This window comes from Heterocephalus glaber, unplaced genomic scaffold (assembly GCF_053883595.1).
Source record: "Heterocephalus glaber isolate CG9 unplaced genomic scaffold, H.glaber_assembly_v1.0 deba00001744, whole genome shotgun sequence".
Taxonomy (NCBI): Eukaryota; Metazoa; Chordata; class Mammalia; order Rodentia; family Bathyergidae; genus Heterocephalus; species Heterocephalus glaber.
In genome coordinates, this window is record NW_028258450.1 from 2,612,667 (window position 1) to 2,636,308 (window position 23,642).

The 23,642-nt window shown below is 42.4% G+C and overlaps 3 non-coding genes and 2 pseudogenes across 3 annotated transcripts; 3 read left to right on the forward strand and 2 right to left on the reverse strand.

Moving 5' to 3' along the window:
• The first annotated feature begins 1,444 nt into the window (after positions 1-1,444).
• Trnastop-uca (transfer RNA opal suppressor (anticodon UCA)) lies at positions 1,445-1,531 on the forward strand. The gene has a single exon. It is a non-coding gene; the product is annotated as a tRNA-Sec (tRNA).
• A 1,719-nt stretch (positions 1,532-3,250) lies between these two features.
• LOC101709605 (vasculin-like protein 1 pseudogene) lies at positions 3,251-4,835 on the forward strand (annotated as a pseudogene).
• Positions 4,836-12,561: 7,726 nt separating this feature from the next.
• Positions 12,562-12,652, forward strand: Trnastop-uca (transfer RNA opal suppressor (anticodon UCA)). The gene has a single exon. It is a non-coding gene; the product is annotated as a tRNA-Sec (tRNA).
• A 1,319-nt stretch (positions 12,653-13,971) lies between these two features.
• LOC101720400 (protein FosB pseudogene) lies at positions 13,972-14,783 on the reverse strand (annotated as a pseudogene).
• An 8,351-nt stretch (positions 14,784-23,134) lies between these two features.
• Trnastop-uca (transfer RNA opal suppressor (anticodon UCA)) lies at positions 23,135-23,221 on the reverse strand. The gene has a single exon. It is a non-coding gene; the product is annotated as a tRNA-Sec (tRNA).
• Positions 23,222-23,642: the final 421 nt, after the last annotated feature.

Here is a 23,642-nt window from a genome sequence, read left to right on the forward strand (position 1 = left end):
ACGTATGTAATAGTTAAGATTCCAGAACTTCAGCCCAAGAACAGAAAATTAAAAGCTGTTGGAGAAAAGAAACAAATCACATACAGGGCCAGGGATTTAGCTCAGTGGTTTTGCCGCCTGCCTCATAAGCACAAGGACCCAAATTCGATCCCTGGTACCAAAAAAAACAAACAAACAAATCACATATAAAGTTGAGCCACCTAGAAAGGAAAGCCCATCCAAATCACAGCAGACTTCTCAACAAAACCCTCAAGTCAGGGAGACCTTGGAGTAAATTCTTCAAGCCCTAAAGAAAAACAGCTTCCAGCCCAGATTGATGTGTCCCCCATACTTCCATGACAAAGAAAACATTAGGAAATTGAGGAACACCAAATCAGCACTCCAAAGTGTTCTGAAGGATATTCTAGAAAGTGGTGTCAAGGATTACAACTCCATGATAACCAACAGAATGAATCCACCAGGCAAGGCAACAAATTCAAAAGAGCAAGAAAGAAGAAACAAAGGGAGCCAACAACAGCACTGTGGTTTTGGTATGACACCCTCCTGAGGCTGCCATCAGGCCTAGGCCATCCTCTGGAAAACCTGCTGCAGTTCTCAGGAAAAGTCCACATGCAGGCTTTTAGGAACTGTTCTGAACATGTGTTCCTGCATCTTGTCTCATGTCCTTTCCCAGATGGTTTTAGCCACGCCCTAACCTTCCTGTCTCAGACTCATTATGTAGTTCAGAAAGGCCCTGGATTCACTAGGTAGCCCAGTCTGGCCTCCAACTTGAGGTGATTCTCCTGCCTCAACCTCCCAAATGCTGGGATTACAGGCTTGAATCACCAAGTCTAGCCAAGAGGTATTTCTTTTTTTTTTTTCTTTTCTTTTCTTTCCTTTTCTTTTGAGACAGGGTCTCGATGTGCCAGACTTGAACTTGCGGGCAATCTTCCTGACTCAGCTTTCTGAGTTTTAGGATTACAGGCATGTACCACCATGCCTGGTGCTTAACATGATTATTTCCTTTTTTTTTTAAATTGACACATTTTAGATATACATAATTATAACATTCATCATAGGGAATTTGTTCCTTTACGTGATATATCTTGCTGCTTCTTTTTTTTCCATTCCCCTCCCTTCCCATCAACTCATGAGTTTCTTCTTTGAAACTGAGGTTTCACTTTGGAAAAAAGGAATTCTTGCCTCTTTAACACTTGACCAGGTCCCTGAGCACTGCTTCCCAGAATGCATGGTGGTATGTAAATAGGCAATATCCAGAGTGGGAATGATTCATGTTATACTACAATGCAGAATGAACTTTATAACATCATTTATTGTGACAATTGCAAAAGAAAATTTATAGGTGTTGAAATTAACTATCTCACAGTTTTTCAACCTATATAATCATAGTGAAAATATTTATTCCCTGAGGTCTTTATATGGGTGCGTGAGAAGATGGCCTCCTGCCCGGATGATCCTCAGTGGTCTGGGGTGCAGGCTTCAAACCTGTAGCTGTCTGGTGACAGAGTGGTTCAATTCCCCCTTCTGTGTGATACTTGCTTTTTGTCCCCCTTCAGTGAACCACACTTGAGGCTGTGAGGTCTCCCAAGGGGCACTACTATGGTGGCATCCGGAGATGTGGCTGCGGCCTTCTACTCCCCCTTTGACGCTCTTGCCAGGTAAGCCTCTGCCTCCAGTTCCTTTCTTCTGGGGAATGTCAAAGATGACTGGAAAAGATAAAGAACGTTTCTTCTGCAGAGCTCCAGGATAGTCACGTGGGTTTCTCCCCTTCACTGGCTTATTCAGTCAGGCATTCACCCACTCATGTATTCCATCACACACACACTTTTTCATCAGATATGTGCTCATTTTCTCATTCCCTCATTGATAAGCATTTGTGGAGTGGCTTCTGGGGACCAGTCCTGTGCCAGGTGCTGTTGGGGACAGAGTGGTGACGGCAGCCCCATCCCAGGCTTCAGGATGGAAGTGGTCCAGTGGGAACTGCAGACTATGGGATCCTGCCATTGTACATCGAATTACCAAGCACAGAGGTGTTGACTACTGGCAGGAAAAGTGCCGAATGTAGGAGGCTGACAGACAAGGAAACCTGACACAGTGTCAGGGTGACTGACACTTGGGCAGACACTGGAAGGATGGGGGGATCAGTGAACTGAAGGGGAAGGCTTTCTGTGCTGCAAGCTGGTTCACTAAACAGTTCCATCCTGGGGGAAGAGCTTTGTTATGGTTGTGGACTAGTCACCTCTACCGGGCCGAGAAGCTGGGAACGGGTCCCCGGATGCCGCATCTCTTCCTTGACTGTAGCCCTGCTGCTGCCTGATTGGTAGATTTGTGTGGCCTTTTAAATAATTGAATAATGATGAAAATGGATCCAAAACATTAAGTTACTTCTCCACCAAAGCAGTAGAAGAGTCTTCACATCACCTTCCAGTGACTCAATTCAGTTTTTGGAAATGAGCAGAACAAGTGAAATACTGAAAACTGAAGTGAAGAAAACTCCATTTTAGAACTGCCTTTCTCTTTGACTACCCCTCACTCCCTACTACTTTCTACTTGTTTTAATTTTGCTGCATTTATAAATAGTGAAGACCAAAGAAATAGAACATATGTTTAAGAGCTGTATACCAAGAAATTTGCCTTGAAAGCTGCTATTCTGTAGAGGAAAAACTTTATCAAGTTCCTGTCTGATCCTTTTTTTAAAGCAAGATTTCTTAGGTCCTTAGATTTTGAAGGTTAAGACAATTACATGTATCTGCACACTATTTTTAGCAGTTGTGTAAAAATAATGAGATTTGTGTTTTGAGGGCTTTGTCATGTGGCAGGTTTACCACTGGAGTTGACTGCTCCAAAGATTTTTGATTGTGTTTTAATATTATATTTTTGATCTGTCACCTTGATGACATTACTTACCTGCACGTCAAACAACCTGTCTTTCTAACTATGACCTATTTATGAAGTTTGCCCTCACCGTACAAATGTCCATGTGTTAGCTATTTAAGCAACATTATAGCGCTGTTAGTCAAGGAAGTTGAATGAGGTGAACATAGACATAGCTTTTTCCCCTTATCCCTCTTTTAAAATGTAACAAATACTTCTTATGTTCCTCCTCCCCCTTCCCCTCCCCTTTCCCCTCCCCCTTCCCCCTTTTGGAAATGTGTCTGGAACTAGGTAGTTGAGAATAGCAATTGAAGGGACTAAGAAAGTGAGCCACAAGGAGTCAGCCTTCTCTGCTTCATCACAAGGTGCGCTGCTGGCCAGGCTACTTAAGCTCCCTTTTAACAAGAAAATCTCTCGGGAGGTCCAGCTGGTAACCTCAAGGAGTCGGAAAACAGGACCACAGAGGTTACACTCTGGGATCCTGGCCACGAGGTTGGATGCCTCACCTTGCTGGAAAGAGACACTGAACCTAAATGGAGCAGCATGACTTTGTTCCTGCTTGGCTAACTCTCTCAACACCACAGTCCGCTAAGTCACCTACAACCACTTTTGAAAAACACAGAGACCACCTACCCTGAGGAGAAGGTAGATTTGGAGTAAGCCATTGTTGACACAATTCCTCTGATGCTTTTTTTTAACAATGAACCTTTACAAATGACAGGAGATTCCTGGCACCCACCCTCCCTGTTCCGCCATGATTCTGTGCACTCTGGTGTCTCTAAGGGAACATATGTGGGAATCGCAGGGAATTTATCTGGTTGGTGCAGCTCTTCTTGGGGTCATGAGGGCATGAACCAGTGTAGGGGAGGTGGCACAGGGAACCATCGACATTGGAATGGCTGCTTCCACTTCCGGAAAGGCTGTGCCTTTCAGGAAAAGCCACCTACAGAGGTTAGGGAAGAAAAGAAAGAAGACAAGGTAGAAAAATAGCAGTTTGAAGAGGAAGACTTTCCTTCTTTGAATCCAGAAGCTGGCAAACACAGTCAGCCATGCAGACCTATTGGAACCCTTTCTGGAGTGTGGGAAAACCCACCTAGTGCCAAGCAACCTTCCAAGATGCTAGTAATCAAAGAAGTTTCCAAAGGAGATCCTGCTGCTGCCTTCTCTGCTGCAATCACCTCACCAGGATCTCACCATGCAAATGAAATAAATCATCAACCATGGTTCCAAGTGTATAAGAACCTGGATCCTAAGCCTGCACCACCTCCTTCCAAGCCCAATGCATGGAAAGCTAACAGAATGGAACACAAATCAGGATCCCTTTCCTCTAGCTAGGAGTCTGCTCTTACCAGTCCAATCTGTGTCACCAAACCAGTGGTACTGGCCGGTGGTGCAGTTCTAAGCTCTCCCAAAGAGAGTCCCTCCAGCTCTAGCCCTCCAGGTGAGATCAGCTCCTCTCTTCTGACCAGGTTGACCCGCGGAACCACTGACAGGAAGAGTGAATTCCTGAAGACTCTGAAGGATGACCGGAATGGAGACTTCTCAGAGAACAGAGACTGTGACAAGCTGGAGGATTTGGAGGACCACAGCACACCCGAATCCAAGGAAAATGGGGAGGAAGGCTGTCTTCAGAATGGTCTCTCTCTCTCTCCCCATTATGGAAGAAGGGGAGGTCCTCTCACATTCTCTGGAAGCAGAGCACAGGTTATTGAAAGCAATGGGATGGCAAAAATATCCTGAAAATGATGAGAACTGCCTTCCACTCACAGAGCATGAGCTCAAGGAGTTCCACGTGAAGACACAGCAGCTGAGAAGTTCCAATGGCTTTGGAAAGAAGGGCTTCTTACAGAGCTGCAGTGTGAGCCTCTTCTCCCTTTGGAGAAGCACTGGTAAAGCAGTTTGAGGATTCAGACACTGAAGCAAGTAGCAGGGAGACATCAGATGACGATGCCTGGAAGTAGGCACAGAAATGTTCACAGTTCATCTGAACCAATAAACTCAGCTTGTGTTTCGGGAATATACAAAAGAAATTATTGTTTTCCTTTTCCTTTTCTTATGTTGAATACTTCATCCATAAGGGAAATAATCATATCCCAAAGAGAGAGCAGTTGGCTTGTTGAGCTTCTGTTATTGTCCTTTCCTGTTACCTGCTTAATAGAGATGTTTGTGTGGTGGGAAAGATTTTAAAAATACACATACAGAACATACAGGGCAATGCACAGGTGGGAGCTGGCAGTGCAGAGATGGAGAGGAGCAGATGCTGGCCTGCAGCAGCAGCTTCTACTACCAGCCCTTGGGGCACTCACCCGTGTGCTCAAGCAATCATTGTCAATATGAAGTGACTATTGAAGTTATAATTGTATTAAATTAATGCTAATAATTTGGATATTTTATTTTATTTTTGGCTGCTCAGGTAACTTAGCCCTTAACCAAGCATGTTTTATTTTGTTTTTGTTTTCCTTTTGTGGGTACAGCTATAAAATATTTGGATATAGGAAATGTGTTATTCTTGCAGCCTTGATATTCAGGGTGGATTGTAAAATATAAATTTTTGTGAGATTTCACAGATTAAGATTATTTTGATAACATTATTTACAGATTTAAAAAGATATGGTTATCACAAGTCTGTTCAGGGGGAAAAACTACTGCATAAAATAACTGACTTGGAATAAACATTTTGCATCATTAAAAAAAACAGTTCCATCCTGTGTTCGTGTGTGTGTGTGTGTGTGTGTGTGTGTGTGTTTAGAGTCCTCCTAGCATCTAACCTTACTCTCACTAGCTGAAAGGAAGCCAAGTAATGGGTGCCAAGAGAAAAATAGACTCCGAGGCATGATGGATGCATTTTTCAGAGCTTTTTATTCGCATCAATGCAGAACCAAGGGAAGAGGGAAGCAGCCCAGTACCAGGCACTCCAGCCACTAGCCCCTGAGTCTGGTACAAATTGCAAGAAAAGAATCACAAATACAACATGGGGTCAGAGAGCATTTGAGTACTCAATAAAGTGTGGTTGGCAGGGGCAGGCCCAGTCCAAAATCACGCTCACACCCAGGATTCTCAACCATACAGATTGTAAAAATTGACCATCCCTCAGGCTTCCTCAGAAAACTAATATCTCAGGTCCCCAATTAACCTGCTCAGCACACAGCTGTAGCATCAGGAACACTCAGAAAGGTGGGCATGGTGAAAGGAACAGGGGAGAAACAGGGAGCTGACTGGAGATTGTTGGACCAACTGGGTTGCTGAGACAATCAGAGAAGGGACAGCTAGGAACAGATGGAGACAGCCCGAGACAGGCTGATGCCAAGTTCTAGAAACATTTCCAACTCCACGGCATGCTGGTAGATGCAGAAGCACTCACACTGACACACTCACACACACACCCATATATAATATATTTATGCATAATAGATATAAATGTCTTTCAGAAACTGGGGAAGCAATAAATAGGTAAGGGCAGGTCTGATTTAGGGCCAGAGATGTGGGGCAGGGCATGGAATGTTCTCCATGCGACACAGAGAGTGACCATCATATTAAAAAGTAATAATTTGCCTCATGATGAGATTATCGCTCACAGGTGAAGCTCAAGGAGAGGCGAGATGGGAGAGCCAGAACCCAAATTCAGAGCTGAGGGAGTAGAGGGATGGGATTGGGGGAGCCCAGCCTCTCCATGTTTGCCAGTCCAAACATATTGGGGGTCCACGGGTTAAAGCTTCAGCCCTTCAATCTTCCCTGGAAAATGTCAAGCCCCAGGCTCCCTTTCTAGAAGGTACTGATGCAGGGCACCAAGGGCAGGGAAAGTTGGTGTCCTAAACTGGGGAAGCCATTCAAGAAAAAGGCCATGAGTCCCAGGGTGAAAGAGGCTGTGGGGATGGTTCACCATCAACCCCCTTCTTCATTCTGCCCCTCATTTGTGTCTAACTCATTAGTGAGGGGAGGAGGAGCCAGGCAAGGAGTTGGAGAGGCTTTGGGGAGTCCTGTCCCACATGGCCTATCCCACAATCTGGCCACTCATTCACAATATAAAGCATTCCAACAGGAGGTGAGCTGCTCCCAAGCGCACAAGAGGAGGCTTCCGGGCCACCATACCACCCCCGCCAGCACACAGGAGGTGAGCTGCGCAGGCACCAGCAGCACCCCCTCCCCACCCTGTCAAAATGAGAAGACACATAAACAAGTCTCAAAACCAGACTTCCAGATCAACTGCAGCAACCCCAAAGGGAAACAAGATGGAACACTGATACTGAACCGCCTGGACTCCCTGAACTGGCAACAAAAGAGGATCTGGAAAAAATGAAATCAGAAATAACTTCTCAGATAACAGCAGAGATTGTGCTCATAGTACAAGACATGATTAAAAAATCTAGAGAGGAGCTCAGGAACATGATGGAATCCCAACATAGGAAACAAATGGAATCCATAAAACAGATGCAAATGGATTTCCAGGAGATTAAAAACTCCATTGAAAGTCTACACAGCAGAATGAGCCAATGTGAGGACATAATTTCAGATATAGAAGATAAGATTGCAATTAGTGACCAGGAAAAGAAAAATTGCTTTAAAATTGTAAGGAACCATGAGAAATCAATCCAACAGCTGCTAGATGATGCAAAGAAGAATAACATAAGACTGATTGGAGTCAATGAAGAAACAGGAGAGAGTGCAGATGACATAAAAAAACTTCACAGAAGTGATGGCAGAAAACTTCCCAAGCAGGGGAAAAGAACTTGACATACAGATAAGTGAGGCATATAGGACTCCAACTAGCCTTGATCAAAAAAAATGTACACATAGGGCCAGGGATTTAGCTCAGTGGTTCCGTCGCTTGCCTTGCAAGTGCAAGGACCCGAGTTCAGTCCCTGGTACCAAAAAAAAATGTATACACAATTTTAAATGTAAATGTATTGTATACCTAAAATGTACCAATAAAGATATAAATTTTAAAAATGTACATATAGGCATATAATTGTTAAGATTCCAGAAACCCAAGAGAAGAGCAAACTTCTATAAGCAGTTAGACAAAAGAAACAAATCACATACAAAGGAAAGCCAATCAGAATAACAGCAGACTTCTCAATGCAAGCCCTCAAGGCAAGAAGAGCTTGGAGTGATGTATTTCAAGCCCTAAAAGAAAATAGCCTCCAACTCAGATAGATGTACCCTGCAAAATTATCTTTCACAATTGATGGAGAAATAAGATACTTTTATGACAAAGAGCACCTTAGGAACTTCATGAATACCAAACCAGCACTCCAAAAAATTGTAGACAATATCCTAGGAAAAGACAACAAGGATCACAAACCCAGGAAGCCCAGCAGAATGAATCCGTTGGGTGAGATGAGAAATTAACCGCAAAGGGGGAGAATCCAACAAACAGAAAAAGTCATGATAATGATAAGTCAATATGTATGAGTTATAACCATCAATGTTAATAGTCTCAATTCACCAATCAAAAGAAATGGACTGGCAGAATGGGTCAAGAAGCAAGATCCAACAATATGCTGCATACAAGAAACACATTTAATTCAAAAAGGAGCTCATAGTCTGAAAGTTAAAGGGTGGAAAAAAATACTCCATGTGACAGGAACCTGAAGAAGAAGAAAAAATCAGGAGTAGCTATCCTCTTTGTAGATCAAGTGGATTTCAAATGAAAATCTGAAACACTCTGGTCTCAAGAATTTCAGATAAGGAATACTCAACTTGTATGTGCAAATCTGTTGTGAACATGTGTTTTCATTCCTCTCAAGTAAAAACTTAAGAACAGGACTGTTGGTTCTTAACAGTAATACAAGAAATTTCTGTATTTTTTTCCAAAATGATTTCATCATTTTACATTCACATTAGCAGTATTAGAAAGTTCTAACTGGTTCACACCTAAGCTAACATTTGTTCTTTTAAAACTTTCAACTTCATCCCCCTAATGAGTGTATAATTCAATCTTGTTATTGTACTGATTAGTATTTTTCTGATTCTAGTGTTGCACACCTTTCCTTGTGCTGTACTGGCTATTTATCATCTTCTTGTGTCTACTTTTTAATTGGGTTGTCTATTAATGAGCTGTAAGAGTTCTTTACATATTCTGGTTATAGGTTATATACATTATAAGTATGGTCTGTTTAATGACTACTTTTCATTTTAACAATGTCATTTAAAGTTCTAAATTTTATATGAAAAAAATGTTCAACATCACTGGTCATTTGAGAGATGCAGATGAAAACAACACTGAGATTCCACCTCACCCCACAAAGAATGGCTGCTATCAAGAAATCAACCAATAACAAATGCTGGCAGGGGTGTGGTGAGAAAGGAACCCTTCTCCATTGATGGTGGGAGTGCAGACTGGTGGAACCACTGTGGAAATCCGTATGGAGATACCTCAAAGAACTAGGACTAGAGGTCCCATTTGACCCAGCTATTCCCCTACTGGGTATCTTCCCCAAAGAATTAAAAGAATCTTACCACAGCGATATATGTGCACCTATGTTTATAGCGACACAATTTGTAATAGCTACAGTTTGGAAACAGCCCAAGTGCCCATCAACTGGAAACTGGATAAAGAAGATGTGGGGTTTTTTTATAAAATGGAGTACTACTCAGCCATAAATAATGAGAAACTAGAGTCATTTATAGCTAAATGGATGCATATTGAGGTCATACTCTTAAGTGAAATAAATAGGACACACGTGTAAATACCAAATAGTATCTCTAGTGTGAGAAACTGAAAGTATAAATAAGGATGAAAATGATTAAAACGAATAATTGATAATTTGAAATAGGAAAAGGTCTAAAGGTGGAGGAGTGATGGGAGGGGAAGGGGAAAGGGAAGAAAGGAAAGGAAAAATTATGAGAAGGAAAAAAAATGGAAACAAAGTCTATGTAAATAGGGAAGGGTGATGGGGGTGAAGGGCACATAGGTAATGGGAAAAAAATAATAACTAAGATACATCACGTTCAGGTACAAGCACCCAATGATAAATGTAAATGTATTGTATACCTGAAATGTACAAAAAAAATAAATAAAGTTCTAAATTTTGATGGAATCTTATTTATCAACTTTTTTCTTTTACACATCATGTATTTTATATCCTAGGAAATTCTTGCCTACCCTAAATTCATAAATATTTTCCCTTATAATTTCTCCTTAAAGTTTTATAGTTTTAGTCTTTCATATTTAGGTTCATAGATCCTTTCAATTTATTTTTATGTATGGAAATAAAGGGTTGAGTTTAATTTTTTATATACAGATACCAGGTGTTCTAGTGCCATTTGCTGAAAACACTATCTTTTCCTCTGCTCTTAAATTGAGTTTATGCTCTATAAAATGTTAATATTAAATAATCTTTCAAAACTCAGTGGACCATATATGTGTGGTTCTATTTCTAGATTCTCTGTTTTATTCCAATGGTCTATATGTCTTTCCTTACACCAACACTGCCTTGATTACTATAGCTTTGGAGGAAGTCTTAAAATTAGGTACTAAATGTCTTCCAGTACTGTTTTTTTTTTCTTTTTCTTTTTACTTTTCTAGGTCTTTTGTACTCCTACATAACTTTTAAATTTCAATATCTAATTCTTCATTTATTTCAAGTATACACAGACCTGAATTTTTATATATACCTTGTGTTTTCTAATCCTGCTAAATTCAAATACAAGTTCTAGGGGCTCCTAGAGATTTCTTAGTATTTTCTCTGTAGATGATCGCTTCATCTACATATAAAGATTTTACTTCTACTTTGCCAGTCCTATCCTAATTGGGTTGTTTTATTGCCAGACTATTTTGGTTTGGGCCTATGTTTCAAAGTTTAATGGACAGATGAAGAGTAGGCATATCTGCCCTTCTTCCCCACCTTAGGGAGAAAGCATTGTATCGTCTCCATTCATATAAGGTGTTTTTGCTGGAAGTCTTTTATCTATTGAGAAGTTTCTGTTCTGCATCTAGTCTCCTCATAGCTTTAACCACGAACAGCTGTAGAATTTAATCCAATACTTTTTCTCCAACTACTGATAGGATCGTATGGCTTTTTCCTTTCCTCTGTGAAAATGATGACTTTTGGGGGTGAATCTCCCAATGCTGAACCAACACTGCCATCCCTATGATAAAACCACTTTCTACATACTGCCAGATCTGACTTCTAATAGTTGTTTTGTTAAACAAATTTCTATCTATGTTCATACTTTTTTCTTTTCTTTATCCAGTTTTAGTATTAGCACAATGTTGATTTCCTAAAATGAGGGGAGAAGTGTTCCTTCTTTTTTCTACTTTAAATGTTTGATATATTTTATCAGTTAAAATGTATAGAAGCCTGTTGTTGTCATATAGGTAGGTTTCAATCTAGGAACATACTTTCTTTAATAGGGGCTTTTCAAATTTTATGTTTCCTTCAGGGTTAGTTTCATTAATTTATCTTCCAAGATACTTCTTAGAAGTTGTCAAATTTATTTCAAAAAAGACTTTTGTAATATGCTTTATATATCCTTTTAAATTCTGTAAAATCTGTGGTAACATCCCCTAGATCTTGATATTGTAATTTTAAAAATGTATAACTGATATTGGGTAATAGGAAGAAAAGGTCTAAAGGAGCAGGGGAAGTGGGAGGGTTAGGGGAAAGGAAAGAAGGGAAAAGAAAAACTATGAGAAAAGGAAAAAAATGGAAACAAAGTCTTTGCACATAGGGAAGGGTGGAGGGGGTGAAGGGAAGGCAGGGGAAGGTGAAAAAAATAAGAACCAAGATACTCATGTAAAGGTACAAGATCCCAATTATGAATGTAACTGTATTTTTTTTTTGGTGCCAGGAATCGAACTCGGGACCTTGCACTTGTGAGGCAGGCGGCGGAGCCACTGAGCTAAATCCATGGCCCCTGTAATTGTATTTTATACCTAAAATGTACCAATAAACTTAATGGGAAAAAAAATAAGCATTCCAGCAGGAAGGCATCCCAGTGCTCCCTGCTGCTTGAAACCAGAAAGGTCAACAGGGATGGTCTCAACTTCCCAAGTGCTGGGATTATAGTCCTGAGGAACCATGCCTAGCCAACAGTTTCTTGGGTTTTTTCGCTGTTGTTGTCATTGTTGTTGTTGTTGCTTTGAACATGGTCTCAGTGTGTACTTTGAGCTGTCTTTAAACTCACTACATGGTCCACGGTGGCCTTAAACACAGGGGTGATCCTCCTGGCTCAGCTTTCTGAGTGCTGGGATTGCAGGCGTGACCGCCATGCCTGGTGCTTGACGAGATGATTTCTCTTTTTTTCTTTTAAAAATTGCCATATTTTAGATATACATCATGATAACATTCAGCATAGAAAATTTGTACATATGTATGATATACCAGGCTTATACGTTTTTTCTCATTTCCTTCCCCTCCCCTTAATCCATGAGTTTCTTTTCTTATACTGAGGTTTCACTTTGGAAAAAGGAATTCCTGCCCCTTTAACACCTGACCAGGTCCCTGAGCGCTGCTTCCCAGAATGCAGGGAACTATGTAAATAGCCACCATCCAGAGTGAGGATGATTCATGCCATACGACAAGGGAGAGAGAACTTTGAAATGTCATTTGTGGTGAAGATTGCATGAAAAGAATTTATAGGTGTTGAAGTTAACTGTCCCACAATTTCACAAGCTATATCACCATACTGGAAAAAGTTAGGTCCTTTGGGCCTTTATATGGGTGCATGAGAAGATGGCTTCCTGCCCGGATGATCCTCAGTGGTCTGGGGTGCAGGCTTCAAACCTGTAGCTGTCTGGCGACAGAGTGGTTCAATTCCACCTTCCTCTGGGGTGCAGGCTTCAAACCTGTAGCTGTCTGGCGACAGAGTGGTTCAATTCCACCTTCCGGGCGATACTTCCTTTTTTCCTGCTCCTGCAAACAACACTTGAGGGTGTGAGGTCTTCCAGGGAAGCTCCCATGGTGGCACCTGGAGATACGGCTGCAGCCTTCTATATCCCCACTGATGCTCTTGCCCAATGGGCCTCTGCCTGCGGCTCCTTTCTTCTGGGGAATGTCAAAGGTAACTGGAAAAAATGATGAACATTTCTTCTACAGAGGTCTAGATAGTCACATGGGTTTCTCCCCTTCACTGGCTTATTCAGTCAGTCATTCACCCATTCATGTATTCCATCACACATGCACTTTTTCATCAGATATTTGCTCATTTCTACATTCCCTCATTCAACAAGCATTTGTGGAGTGGCTTCTGGGGACCAGTCCTCTACTGGGAGCTGCTGGGGACAGAGCGGTGATGACAGGCCCAGCCCTGGCCTCAGGGCGGGAGTGGTCCAATGGGAGCCACAGACTAGGGATCCTGCCATTGTACATTGAATTATGAACCACAGAGGTGGTGACTGCTGGAAGGAAAAGTGCAGAATGCAGGAGCCGACAGACAAGGAAACTTGACCTGGTGTCAGGGTGACCAACACTCTGGCAGACACTGGAAGGATGAGAGGGATCAGTGAACCGAAGGGGGAGGCTTTCCATGGCTCAGAGGTGGCAGCTCCAATAGTAGCCATGGGCATGGCAGGGACCGCTCAGTGTGCACTAGGTGCTGGCACTCAGGAGCCCCTTTCCACCCACTGGCAAACTGAGGCTGGAGCAGGTGTGATCTCTCTTCTAGGGCCCTAGCTTTGGTGAGGCTGCAGCCCCAGAGCAATCACAACACCAGCCCCTGCTCTGTATTGCTTTCTAGAATTCTTTGTCCCCAGCCAATGACACATCATAAGTTCAGCCTCCTAAATTGTGGTGGTGGCCATGTGATCTGGGGTTGGGGGAGAGGCCCTGGAGATTGAATGCAAGGCCTTGGCACTGAGCTACATGTCCAGCCCTTTTAAAAATGTTGACAGTGGTTCCACCGCCTGCCTTGCAAGCGCAGGGTCCTGAGTTCGATCCCTGCTACCAAAACAACAACAACAAAGAAACAAATGAACAAAAATGTTGAGCCATGGGCTGGGGATCAGTGGCACCACACCTGCTTCAAAAGTGCAAGGTCCTGAGGTCCTGAGTTCAATCTTCAGTACCGCAAAAAAAATAAAAATAAAAATATTGAGCCAGGTTGTTACTATGTCACTTAACTGCCCAGCCTGGGCTAGAACTTGAGATCCTCTCTGGCCTCACCCAGGCACACAAACAAGCAAGCGGTGGCACAAAACACAAGAGGTCCTCTCGTCCGACGGCAGTGGAGACAGAGGGTCAGACAGAAGAGTCAGGGAGGCCACGCACCCAATTTGTCTCTTCCCCTCTCTCATCCTCGTTCAAATCGCTCTCCCTTGCGTGTCTGTTTGTTGTGTTTGTGTAAAGAGTTCACAGGGCAAGGAGGGAGGGCGAGGTCAGGGGGTCGGAAGGCTGGTCACTGCCGCTGGAGCGCTGGGCGCCGGCGAATGCGGAGACCTCCGGGCAGGTGAGGACAAACGAGGAAGTGTACGAAGGGTTAACAACGGGGAAGGGGTCGCCGAGGACTTGGACTTCACTGTGTGTAAAGAGAGAAGCCGTCAGGTGGGGGGGCGCGTCTTGGCTGGTCTGGAAGGGCAGGGGCGGTGGTGGCGGGGGCGGCAGCAGCCAGCTGAAACCATCTTCCTTAGCGGATGCGGACCCCGGCAAATCTCTCACCTCCGCCAGCGGGCCTGGCCCCGGCCCGGGCCCCTCTTCGTAGGGGATCTTGCAGCCCGGTTTGTGGGCCACCAGCACAAACTCCAGGCGCTCCTTCTCCTTTTGGAGCTCGGCGATCTCCGACTCCAGCTCTGCCTTTTCTTCCTCCAGCTGATCTGTCTCCTGAGGTCCCAGGGGCCAGGTCGCAGGAAAGTCGAGGAAGGAGGAAAGGGAGTCAGTGACCAGAGAAGGTGGCTTGGGGCCCCTCCTGAGGGTCGCTACAGCAGGGGGTGCAGTGGGAAGGAGCCAGGCGGACATGGATGTCTCTGTGGAGTGGAGGACATACACAGAGTTTTGTTGAGTGAATAAACAAATGCTCTGTTTTCAAGGCTGATAGCCAGACCAGTTGACAGGTTCTAGCCTGACTAGTCACCAGAGGATGTCTGGTGGCCTGATGAGGGGACAGCAGGGGATGAAAGAATAGCATACAAAAAACAAGACATAAAGAATAAAAGAGGAACAATAGTTTATTACTTGAGAGCCGGGAGTTGATCTTTACCTCTCTCTTAGGTAAAGTCCACCTGATGTTAGATCTGTCCTGGCTAAGACCAGGAGCTCTGGATTAGCTAGTATTTATAGTTATACAACATAGCAAGGGGCTGTGAAGGTAAATGTAAGGAATTGCAGAACTAATACACTTAATGAGCCAGGCTTGGAAAAGGGAGTAACTGTGTATACTTGCGAAGGTCAAAGTTAACAAGGCACCTGTGTTATTGTGCAAATTATAACTAACAAGCCACCTGCATTATCTTGCTAACCTTTGACCTTAGAGAATGGCTGCCCAGAGTCATAATTCCTCAGTGTTTCCTTCTATAGAGACGCCACAACATCACTGATGATTGAGACCTCAATTGTGACCATTGGCATAGAGAAGTCTCTCTCCAAACATCAGCCAAAAGGTCAACCTATTATTCCCCCTTTTTGTTTTCTTAATTTCAAGTTTAATGTGTATGCTCAACAATAGTTTGTCCATGTGAATTACAAGGAATTCCAGTGGGATAAATAACATTCCATTGCTGCAAAAATCTTTGAAAGTGTCCACTTACATAGGCAGGGCCATTATTATTTTCTTCGGAACTCTCATCTTTGCAAATGGCAAGAGATAATGTTGCTGTATATGCCCCACTGTCTTGCCTGCATGGTGAATAGCATGCATAAAATGGGAATAAGTATCTATACTATCATGCACATACTGAAGACTGCCAAATTGGGATATATGTGTTACATCCATTTGCCATACCTCATTTGACTGGAGGCTTCGGTGATTATAGCCTACTGATGGAATTGATGTAGGTACAGTTTGGCATGTTGGACAAGATTTTACAATGTGACATGCCTGTGATCTGGAAAGTTTTGAGTACTTTGATGGAAATAAGAGTGAGAAAGCTTTGCCTGTTGAAAAATCAAAGCAATGAGTCTATTGGTGTGACAATTTCCTTCTGCCACTGGTCCAGGAAGCCCAGAGTGTGAGCACACATGACCTATATAAAAGGATATACTCTGAACAACTGCCTGCAATCCTACTCTGAACAGCTACTCTGAATGGCTGCCTGCAGTCACAAAAACAAATGAAACAGAGAGGGATATAAACTACATTTTAGAGTGGCTTTCTCTAAACCATTAGTGATATTAACTACATAGGTGGAATCACATAAAATGTTAACAGGTTCTGCCACAGTACATTCTAATATGGCAATCACAGCAACCAATTCTGGTCTTTGAGCCAAAAGTCTAGGAGTAGCAATTTTCCAATTTGTGATATCTTGAGTGAAAAACAGTCTTTTATAGGTATGTGCCACTACATCCTTTAGTTTCTCAGCTAATAGCTGTGGTTTTAACAGTCACTAAAATAATTAGTTGAGCAATATAATCTCCAGGTTCAAAAACCAAACATTGGCCCAGAAGATGGGAGGGTGGTGAGCAGCAGAGAAAGACCCTCTCTGAGATTTGGTGTCCTGACACTGGAGTATAGCAGCTTGAGGAGGAGAAGAAAGAAGGAAGTAGGTTCATGGGAAAGATCTGAAAATTGAAGTCTGTCGGGAGCAATGCTACATAATTTTAGGGTAAAATCATTTGTTTAGCCTAGTTCTCCTGCCTACAGCCCAGCTATGGCATTCGGAGACATAATTCCATTTTGGCCTCTGGTCACAACTGAGACCTCAATGATACGGTGATGCTGTGATTCTCCAGGACAAGATTACACCAGCTGAAGACATCCTGGGAGGAACACAATCTTCATCTACTCAGTTCCTCATTGTTCTTGGATTGTTACATCTTGTTTACGCAGATGTACTGAACTCTCTGCAAGTCATTTGTTCCATTTGTTTCTCCCCATGTACTGAATAAAAGGTGACGTGAGGTGGGGGCTTTAGTCTTTGCTGCCCAGAGCAGCACTGATCAGACCCAAAGCTCAGCTTCTTCTCAGTCTCATTTTTCTATCTTTCCTGTAATTTGCCTTGTGCTGCCATGGCTCACAGGAGACTAGGACTTACTGCAGAGGTTCTGGTAACATCTCCTTTCCCTGTTCCCTACAGAAGTCCACAGGGAGAGAGAAGAGAGAGACTTTTAACAAAGAGGAGGGAGGTAGCAAGTAGCACTCTCTCCCAGAGCCCCAACACTCTGAAGGAACAGTGGGCTGAAACTGCAGATGCAGGGTGACTCCTGGTGACACTAGAGGCCTCCACAGAGAAACACATCAGTTGAATAGAGCAGTGGACAGAGTGGCCTGCAGTGGCTGGTGAGTTATTTGGGTTCAGACCTCACCCAGGAGAGGGTGATTGACCAGTAGCCATCTTGGAAAGGGCTGAACTGAGCTTGGAATTCAGAACAGCTTAGGGCCATCTCCATCCAGTGGCTCCTAGTGCCTCAGTGCAGGTTCTGAGTTCAGGTCAGCAGGAGGCCAGGGAGCAGAACTCAAGCTGGCAGGAGACACAGACTGTTGTAGGCTCAAGGAATCTGGTTCCAGTCTCATAGTCAGAAACTGGTGTGAACTTCAGAGGAACTAAAGGGGCAGGCTGCCTGAGATTATCCACTACCCCACTGTGAAGCTGTAGCTGGCTTGCTGGGATTAATCAATTTGGCTCTGGACTCTGCTTGCCCTTGCTGCCTACCAGTGACAGCAGAGACATACCTTGAATTGGACATTTTGGGGTTTTTATTTCCTTTTCTTTTTTCTTTTTCCTTTTTCCTTTTTTCTTTTTTCTTTTTTTCTCCTTTCTGATCCTTCTTTTTTGTTTTTCTTGATTGTTTGAGCACCCCTGAGCTACATCCATGGCCCCATTTGAACATGGTTTCTAGGGTTTTTTTGTTGTTTTTCTGTTCTGTTTTTGTTTTTGTTTTCCTTTTCTCTTTCTCACTGATCTTCTTCACCAATTTTCCTAAGTTTGTCCTCAAGCCTTCCTTCTGATCTTTCTTTTCTTCTGTTTTTTACCCACAACCCCTTTTAAATCTTCTCCCCTAAAAGTAAAATTGCCATATTAAGGCCTTATTTATTGCATACAATTTTCAGATTTGTTCTCGTTTTCATTATATAACCACAAATCTAGTTAATAGTGACGGTGGTAACTATTCATTTTCTAGGCTGTATTTGATGCTATTGTTATTGCTGATTGTACTACTTTAGCCAAGGTAACATAATTGTGCTAACTAGTTATTCTTCCTGGTATACCAAGACTGAGAATGCCTAAGGATCTTCAAAAAACACCTGTAGCCCAGTGCCAAAGAACTGGACAAGTAGGCAGAAACTTTTCATCCCAAACAAAGTGAAGAGAGGTTATTACGACGAACTCAAAACTCAAAAGCCAGCTACACCTGGAAGACACTTCTGAGAAGTAGTCATTTTCTAAGGGTTCTGAATACTGGCAATAAATCAACTCACCATAAGAAATTTATAAGCATCAACCCAGGAATAAAACATTAAAAAATAGAAAATAAGAAGACACTTAAAGAAGATGCACCCCCTCTCCAGACTTTGAGCTCACCAAAGGCAAACCCCAGGGGCAATGAGATGGAACATTCTAAAAGCCACACACCTGGACTCTCTGGAGTGGTCACAGCAGAAGTAATAAAGCAGATGAATGAGGCTCTAGAAAAAATCAAAGCAGAAATAATTTCACAGATAACTACAGAGATGGTGAACAGAATGAAAGACATGCTTACTGATTCTAGAGCAGACACAGATAAAAAAATAGAAGAGCTCAGAAACATGATGGAAACCATGAATACCCAGCATAGGAAAGAAATGGAATCCATGAAACACATTCAAACAGATATCCAGGAGACTAAAAATAACATCGAAAGTATACACAGCAGAATGAGCCAATATTAGGACAGAATATCAGATAGAGAAGCCAGGATTGTGGTTAATGATCATGAAAAGAGAGATTTAAAAAAAAAATAACAAGGAATAATGAGAAATTAATCCAGCAGCTGCTAGATGATGCAAAAAGCAATACCATAAGATTGATCAGAGTCAATGAAAAAGCAGTAGATAGTGCAAATGACATGAAAAACCTATTCTCAGAAGTAATGGTAGAAAACTTCCCAAACAGGGAAAAAGAGTTTGACATACAGATAAGTGAGGCATATAGAACTCAAATTAGTCGGCCTGGGGATTTAGCTCAGTGATTCTGCCAACTGCCTTAGAAGCACAAGGTCCCGAGTTCCATCCCTGGTACAGAAAAAAAAAAAAACCCAATTAGTCATAAAAAAAAAATCATCACCAAGGAATATAAGTCAAATTTCCAGAAATTTAACACAAGGACAAAATATTAAAAGCAGTTAGAGGTGCTTGCTTTGGCAGCACATATACTAAAAAAAGCAGTTAGAGAAAAGAAACAAATCTATAAAGAAAAGCCCATTAGAATCACAGCAAATTTCTCAACACAAACTCTCAAGTCAAGGAGAGCTTGGAGTGAAGTCTTTCCATTCCTAAAGGAAAATAAACTTGAACCCAGATTGATGTATCCTGCAAAACTACCTTTCAAAATTGATGGAGAAATAACGTACTTCCATGACAAAGAACACCTGAAGAAATTCATGACCACTAAACCAGCACTCCAAAGTATCCTGAAGGATATCCTAGAAAGAGACAACAAGGATTACAACTCCATGATACTCAACAGGATGGATCCATCAGGCAAGGTAAGAAATTAAACAGAAAAGGAAAGAAGAAAGCCAACAACAGAAAAATAACATAACAGAAATAAGACAATACACATCAGTTATAACCATCAATTTTAATGGTCTCAATTCATCAGTCAAAAGAAACGGATTGGGGCTGGGGATTTAGCTCAGTGGTTTTGCCGCCTGCTGCACAAGCTCAAGGACCGGAGTTGAATCCCCAGTACAAAAAAAAAAAAAAAAAAGAATGCAAGAAAAGAAACGGATTGGCAGAATGGATCAAGAAGCAAGATCCAACAATATGCTGCACACAGGAAACACATTTAATTAAAAAACAAACTCATAGACTGAAAGTCAAAGAATGGAAAACAATATTCCATGTGACAGAAACCTGGAAAAAATCAGCGGTAGCTATTCTATTTGTAGACAAAGTGGATTTCAAGCCAAGACTGATTAAGAGAGACAAAGGTCACTACATCCTTGTAAATGGAACAATCCAAGAGGAAGAGATAACAATCATAAATATATGCACCAAATAGCAGTACACTCAAATATATAAAACAAATATTAATGGACATAAAAAAATCATAAAATCAGTAATACAGTTGTAATGGGAGACCTCAATACCCCACTGTCACAAATAGATAGATCAACTAGACAAAAAATCAACAATGAAATATTAAAGCCAAACCAAACTTTTGAATGCATGGACCTAGTAGATGTCTACAGAGTGTTCCACTCCACAACATCAGAATACACATTCTTTTCAGCTGCACATGGGATGTTCTCCAAAACAGACCACATAGTAGTGCATAGAACATGTTTAAGTAAATGCAAAAGAACTGAAATAATCCCATGCATATTATCAGACTGTAGTGCAATAAAATTGGATATCAGGCCAGGGATTTAGCTCAGTGGTTCCAGCACCTGCCTCACAAGTGCAAGGTCCTGAGTTCAATTCCCAGTACTGAAAAAAATTGAATATCAATGGCAAATGAAATCACAAGAACGTCATAAACACATGGAAATTAAGTAACACCCTCATCAACAACCAGTGGGTCACAGATGAAATCAAAGAAGAAATCAGACAATTTCTATAATTAAATGATAATGACAGTATAACATATTGAAACTTATGGGACACAATGAAAGCAGTCCTACAAGGAAATTTATAGTGGTGAATACCCATATCAGGAAAACAGAGCAGACTCAAATAAACAACTTAGCAGATAGCAGTGACTGATATTCTAAGTGGGAAATTCCTTGTATGTGACTTGTTTTCCCATTTGATCCCCATTTAATCAATATTACCTGGGTGACTGTACTTGTAATCTTATTGGTTGGTCATGGTTTTGTCCCACCTCATGCCCACCTTGTAAATTTCCACCGGGTCTTATAGTTTTGTCCCACTTTGTACCCGCCTCACCACATGGCTTTGCCATATAAAACATCTTTGAAAAGTGGGGTGAGTGGGCAACCCACTTTCCGGACCCCCTTCTGTCTCTCTTAGGCAGAAGCTTTCTTTCTCCCAATAAATTTTTCCTACTCTTAATCTCCGTTGTTTCTAGAATTCATTCTTCAATTTTAGAGAACATGCACTCGTGTTTCGGATATCTACAAGGTTTGGGAGTTACATCTCTTCCCCTATATCACTGTTGCCTGAGTCTGTCAAGCTTGCTCATCTGCTAAGTCTTGAAAGTTAACTTAAAAAGTTAACTATTGCCCTGAAGAGAGGCAGGACTTGGCTAAATGCTTAATGTCTAAAAGAGGCAAGCACAAATCTCCTATTTACAGACATCAATAACCCTAACGTGAAAGGTCCTTGAACCCCGTTGCTCATGACACTGGATTTTAATTGTTTGAGCAGCTTATACTCCAGAGGATTTTGCTTATGAACATGTGTTATGGATTGTTAGGGTCAGGATGAAAATTAATTAGAAAGGCTTAGGCCCTGAAGGGCTCTCCATTAAGTACAGCCTTTCTATCCAATCTTTGATAAGGAGACACTACTTCTGTCTCAACCACAAATGGAGGAAGAGGAGCAGGAAGAGAAGGGGACCAGGGCTCTTCACCCTCATCTTCATCTTCTCTCAAGGGTGTGCTAGGTGTAGGATGATCCCCCCCAGTTAAAGGGCAAAGAACTGTATGAACCAAGCTCCATGTGGAGAAGGTTTTAGGGGAGATATCAAAGCCCTGGGTAGAAGCACACTCCTAACCCTCTCCTACTCGATCTCAACATTCTACTTCAAAAGTATCCATCTGAAGAAACCCAGGATTATGTTTGATAACGTCTTGCAACATATGAGAAATGAACTGGGTACTAACTTGAGTACCAAGATGACACAACAGATTTCCACCAAAGAGATATAACACTGTACTTCAATCAATGAACTCTGCCACATTACCCTGGGTGACTCTACTATACCCACTCATGTTCCTTTTTTCTTTTTCTTTTCCTTTCATTGTTTTCTTTTTGTCATTTGTTGTTGTTCTTTTTGCTTCCGTCATTTTCTTTTTCCAGCCATCAAATCTCCACAGTAAGCTCCCCATCACTGATTCAATACACTTTTTCCCTGGGTGAACTTCCTTGATCAGCTCTGGGTATAGACACTACCTGTAGGAACCAGCCTATGACGTTGAACATAACCAAGTGGTGACAAGGATAAAAAGTAAAGAGAAACACAATCAGGTTACAATATGGAGCCCCAGGAAGCTCTTGACTCCCTTCCACATAAAGCCCCAAGAGACTGGTGCACCTTGGCTTTATTCACTCAGATGTAGGCACAAGCAATCAGAGTTACACAGGATTCATGTCTCACACCTCCCATGGTTTTTGTCATGGTAAACAACAGAATCTTAGGTGCTTTTACTTTTCCCTGCAGCATGTCAGCACACTTTCATGCCCTCTTTCTTCTTAGTGCTCACTGGCTCCTCTAACCATCAGGCTGAATGTGACTGAGACTACAGCAAGGCTAGAGAACAGGCCCGGAACAAGACCAAGGGGCACAGGACAGGAAGGAGAGGGATTCGCGAGGCATTTAGGGCCCAGCATCCAAGTGAGTGCTTGTGAGCCCAGCACTCTGGGAGGCTGAGACAAGTGGATCTCAAGTTCCAGCCCAGTCCAGGCAATCTGGTGACATAGTGACAACCGGCCTCAAAAGTTTAAAAAGGCTGGAGATCTAGCTCGCTGCCCAGGCCTTGGATTCAATCTCCAAAGTGCCCCACACCCTTTGCCGCACCTCCACTGACTGAAAAGCCAGTGAAGGGGAGAAACCCACCTGAATATCCTGCAGTTGTGTAGAAGAAACGTTCTTTGTCTTTTCCAGTCATCTTAGCTCTTGCTGAGAAGAAAGCAACCACAGGCTGAGGCCCACCTGGCAAGAGTGTCAATGGGAATGTGGAAGGCTCAGGAACCTCTCCAGGTGCGGGTGTGGGAGTGCATCTTGGCAGAGCTGACACCCTCCAAGGTGGTCGGCAGGTTCGGGAAAAAAGCAAGTATCTATCGCCCGGAAGGTGGAATTGAACCACTCTGTCGCCAGACAGCTACAGGTTTGAAGCCTGCACCCCAGACCACTGAGGATCATCCGGGCAGGAGGCCATTTTCTCATGCACCCATATAAAGGCCCAAAGGACCTAACTTTTTCCAGTATGGTGATACACCTTGTGGAAAATGGGAGAGAGTTATTTTCAATACCTACAAATTCTATGTAACTGTAACAGCAAATAATATTTCAAAGTTCTTTCTGTGTTGTTGCATGGCATGAATCATCCTGACTCTGGTAATTGGCTATTTACATAGCGCCCTGCATTCTGGGTAGCAGTGCTCAGAGAATTGAGCAGGTGTTAAAGAGGCAGGAATTCCTTTTTCCAAAGTGAAACCTCAGTTTCAGAAAAGAAACTCATGGGTTGATGGGAGAGGCGGTAAATGGGGAAAAAAGGATAAGCCTGATACATCATGTGCATGTACAAATTCCCTGTGATGAATGTTATCATGATGTATATCTAAACTAT